This window comes from Nicotiana tabacum, chromosome 9 (assembly GCF_000715075.1).
Source record: "Nicotiana tabacum cultivar K326 chromosome 9, ASM71507v2, whole genome shotgun sequence".
Lineage (NCBI taxonomy): Eukaryota > Viridiplantae > Streptophyta > Magnoliopsida > Solanales > Solanaceae > Nicotiana > Nicotiana tabacum.
The window spans coordinates 8,971,719-8,976,778 of record NC_134088.1 but is presented as its reverse complement, the minus strand read 5'-3'; the positions used below and the strand labels follow the sequence as shown (position 1 = coordinate 8,976,778).

The 5,060-nt window shown below is 39.4% G+C and overlaps 1 long non-coding RNA gene across 1 annotated transcript; it reads left to right on the top strand.

Moving 5' to 3' along the window:
* Positions 1-343: 343 nt before the first annotated feature.
* LOC142164344 (uncharacterized) lies at positions 344-4,317 on the top strand. Its single transcript, XR_012695128.1, has 3 exons — positions 344-488; positions 1,380-1,436; positions 3,995-4,317. It is a non-coding gene; the product is annotated as an uncharacterized LOC142164344 (long non-coding RNA).
* Positions 4,318-5,060: the final 743 nt, after the last annotated feature.

Here is a 5,060-nt window from a genome sequence, read left to right as displayed (position 1 = left end):
GCGTAACATCACCGTAATATAATACTGCGGGACGTGACATCTTACTTCCGGACTCTCATTAATTTATTTATGGCCTATTTTCATGTACGAAACATGGGGTGTAACACTTTCACTTAAACACTATAACTAAAGCTTGTTCCTATTATGCACTTCAATATAATTCATAGTGTACCTATTAGACACCTTACTCATAATCGATTTAAAAAATTATGTGCGTGTAACTCACTTGCGGATGAGGTGGCAAAGGACGAATAATGTGGAGACGCGTGGTATTTGTACAGGCTTTAGAAAAAATAAATATTTCCACTAAATTCTCAACCCCTTCCCCCAACCCAAACAAAATCCTTCGTCTTCTCCGCACCCTAGCATAGGTTCCATATTTTTCCATTTACCACTCCGTCACCATCTTTTTCCCAACTATCTATTAGTAACATTAAATTGTAATTCATACAGCGAATACCTCAAGATCTCTTCTCTATTTTCTTCAGGTTTTCTCATTTATTTCTTTTCTTTTCCTTTCTGGGTTTTTAATTTAATTATAATTTAAGCTCTCCTAGTGATGAGAAATTCAAGATTATATTTCTTTTCCCCCTAATATTTAAGAGAAATTCAAGTTTCAATGGATGGTATTGAGAGGGGAAGCATGTGAAATTTTTGACAGACATCGATGCTGGTAGTTTATGGCTTGTCTATAATTCGAACGACACCTTTGACTCCTATGTTTAGATCTAATGAAATAATCTGAAGGGGGGCGTGATTCTGTGTTGATTGTAATTTTCTCAGTGTATATGAAAACTTTGAGTGACAGTGAGGTGTGAAAGTGGTCAAGTTTGGTGAAGCTGTTGGTGCAGCTGTATATGTGTGTTTTGTTGTTGAAGTCGAGTTGTGGTTTCTTGATGAACAGAGGGAGACGATGAATAAGAATTAGTTAGTGGTGGTTCATGGTGGATATATGGTGGAATATGAAGGAGAGGAATTTATGTAGCATTGGTTCAGGTTAAAAATATATGATTTACAAAGTAGAGAAAAAAAATATGACACTAGTATCAGTTCACGCGCCTTAGGGAATTGAGAAACACTTGTTTTGCCTTATCAACATTTTGTGTCTAAGTACACTATAAATTATGTCCTAGTGCTTAATAGGAATAAGCTTTACTTAGAGTGCTTAAGTGAAAGTTGGAGCCAACTTTAAGGGGTTGCTTATGTATTTGGCAACGTTCAGTATAGTCTATTTTTAGCAATGTTTTAAAAGGTGGGGGATGATGTAACGACCCGACCGGTCGTTTTGAACATTTGCACTTCGCTCGCTAGTTCTCGGGTATGATTAGCTTCGTATGATGTCGTATGACTTATATAAATCGTTGGTTGTGATTTTTCAGGTTAATCGGAATAGATATGGAAGGATGATTCTCGGCGTAAAGCTTTAAATTTGAAAGGTTTGATCTCGTCTTGACTTTTTAGTATTCAATATCGGATTTTGATTTTTTATGATTTGGTTAGTTCCGTCAGGTGATTTTGGACTTAGGAGTGTGTTCAGAATATATTTTGGAGGCGCGTGGTAGATTTAGGCTTGAATTGGCGAAACTGAAAATTTGGCATTTTCCAGTCGGTAGTGAAAATCTTGATATTGGGGTTGAAATAGAATTTCGGAAGTTGGAGCAGGTTCGTTATGTCATTTGAAACGTGTGTGCAAAATTTCAGGTCATTTGGAGGTGATTTGATAGGTTGCGGCGTGTTGGTGGAATTTGAGAATTTCTAAGTCTTTAGACTTGAATCCGAGGGTGATTTGATGTTTTGATATTGTTTTGAGTGTTTCGAAAGTTGGAATAAGTTTGAATGGTGATATGTGACTTGTTGGTATGTTTGGTTGAGGTTCCGAGGGCCTCGGAATGGTTTTGAGTGGTTGACGGGATGTTTTGAATTTGAGTTGTGCTGCAGATTTTGCTATTCCTGTTATTTCTGCACCTGCGGATTTAGGACCACATGTGCGAGGCCGCAGAAGTGATGAGGAGATTGTAGATGCGAGTTTGGCCTTTAGGAGAAGAACCATAGATGCAGTTATTTGGACGCATCTGCGGGACCGCAGATGCGGTCCTTGTGACTTAAGTGGAAACCGTAGATGCGGTAATCTTGACTGCAAAAGCGGCCCACAGGTGCGTGAAATGGGCCGCAGGTGCGAAAGTGCTGGGCAGAATGTATAAAAAGGCTCTTTCGCGATTTTCAGTCATTTCTTCATTATATTTGTGCGATTTTGGAGCTCCAAACTGTGATTTCAAGAGAGAATCAAGTGTTGACAGAGAGATAAGCTACTTGGGCTTTGTATCTTGTGTTTATGGTGATTATTTCATTGTTTAATCATGAAAATTAGAGAAAGAATTGGAAAATTATGGCTTGAAATTGGAGAGTTAAATGGGGACTTGAGGGGTCATTTGAGGTCTAATATTGATGATCTTGGTATGTATAGACTCTTGGAAGGATAAGGATTCTAGTGTTGTGATTTTTATCGAATTCCGAGACGTGGGCCCGGGGTTAGGGTTTGGCCAATTTCGGGATTTTGAGTTTAATCTGATAATTTTCGCGTGGGCTCTGTCCCTTCGACATGTATTGATGATATGATTCTGATTTTGGACATATTTGAGGTTCTTTGAGGCCGAGTCGAGCAACAAGGGCATCACGGTGTCGATGTTCGTCCGGTTTGAGGTAAGTAATGATTGTAAATCTTGTCATAAGGGTATGAAACCCCAGATTTCACTTCGTTTCACTATATTGAGGTGACGCACACACTAGATGACAAGCATAGGGACGCGCACCGTTGGGGATTGTGACTTGGTCCATCCTATAGCGACTCTTAAGTTGCGTATTTGACTGAAAACTATTTGATACACCTGTGGTTTAGAAAATATTACTATGTTTTGGGCTGAATACCATATTTGGACCTTGTGCCAAGTTGTTTGGACCCTTAGGGTCTTTTCCTTATTATTTCCTCAACTATTTTGACTTAAGATCTGTACTCAGTCATGTTATGTTTTATTGATTTCATAACTCAGTATTTATTGCTCCTTTGATCATAAAAATGATATTTTTGGGCTGAGCACCTTGTTTACTGATAGCCCGAGTGGCTAGTGAGGTTGATGACTGAGAGAGGCCGAGGGCCTGATTGTGAAATTTATGAGTGAGAGAAGCCGAGGGTCTGGTTGTGAGGATTATATATTTATGGATCGGGTTGCACGCTATATATATGGATCGGGCTGCATGTCGCAGCGATATATGGATCGGGCTGCACGCCGCAGCGATATAGTACCTGGGCTGTAGGAGCCCCTCCGGAGTCTTCACACCCCCAGTAAGCGCATTCAACTATATATTTATGGATCGGGCTGCGCGCCGCGGTGGTTATTATAAGGCACCTATTGCGTGTAAGTGCTGATTGATGAGAGTTGAGTCTCGAGTGACTGAGAGGCTTGCGCGTGGGGCTATATATATATATATATGAGTGATGCTTTGCTAGAGGGGTTTGTTTTTATGAAATTACTATTTTCACTCCTCTTTATACGGAGCCTTTGTTGAAAATGTTGAACAAATGCTTTTAAACAACTTTAATTGAAACTGAAGTTTTACGAGATGTTTGGAATTTAATAACTTATTTGGCTTTGTTATTTCCTCTGAGATTTTTCTGTTATGAGGTGTATATGATTTATGTTTTTCGGAGGGTCTGTATACGAACTATGTTATGCCCGAGGGGCCGATTATGATTTTCATCACTTTTACTATAAATTGTATTGAACCTCTATTGGAATTGTTGGAAAGCATATTCAAATGATTTTTACCAAAAACTGGATTTTAAATGAGATGATTGACTTATATTCTGATTTGAAAGCTTGTTGTGCTTAGTGAGTTTATCATGATGTGGATTTATCGTTTACTACGACTCAGTCTTTATTTACTTTATTACTTACTCAGTTGGCGTACTCACATTACTTTTGCACCTTGTGTGCAGATCCATGTATTTCTGAGCTCGGTGGCAAGTTCATCGGAGTTAGCAAGGTAGCTGCTTGGCAATCGCAGCCCTACTTTTCTCCTTTCTTATTCTCCCTTAGTGTACTTTGTGATTTTCCCCGATCATGTTGGTCTTGAGGTTGTCAGATAGATGTAGTAGATGCTCATGACTAGTGACACCCTGATGACAGGCTTTCTTTCTGCACTGTTGTTTTGTTTTAAACTCTATATAAAGGTTTATTGCTAAATAGATTTGATTTTATTCTAAGAATAGAAAATACTGATTGGTTTTGGGTTTATGTCGGCTGGCCTAGTTCCATGATATGCGCCATCACGACCAGGTTGGTTTTGGGGTCGTGACAAGTTGGTATCAGAGCCTAGGTTACATAGGTCTCACGAGTCATGAGCAGATTTAGTAGAGTCTCGTGGATCGGTATAGAGATTTATGTACTTGTCTTCGAGAGGCTGCAGAACCTTTAGGAAATCCCACATTCTTGAATTCTTATCGTGTATCATTGATTCAGCTGGAAATGTAACTCTTTGAATTCCTTCCACGTGTTCGTATGCGCACATGAGCACTCAGTATTAGTTGTGCATCAACGGCTTGTGATTCCCTGATCGAGGGGTGAGATGTGATTTTAGTGTGTTGATGTTGGGCCAGTCTGGAGGACTTGAGGCCGCGCTCTGCTTGTATCTTGAGCATTGAGGTGTTGATTGTGTGAGCACGTGCTTTTGTATTTATATGTTCGGTAGTGTCCCTATTAGTGGAAGTGATGACTGGATATCTATGTGATGAGTATGATGTGATTGCGAGATGTGTTCATATGAGTTGAATGTGACGAGAAGGGTCTGCTTGAGGATAGAAAGAACTATTTGGTGCTTTATTCCTATCTTGATTTGATATATAGGCCCGAGTTGTGAGTGTGTTGAAGGATTTTTTCATGTTATCTGGTTGGGGAGTGAAGTAGATTTCATGTTGTGATATGAGTTCAAAGTCAGGAAGATTAAGTGATTGCGTGATGTTTATGATGGTGGAAGGGCATAAAGAGATGTTAGTTGAGGCGAAA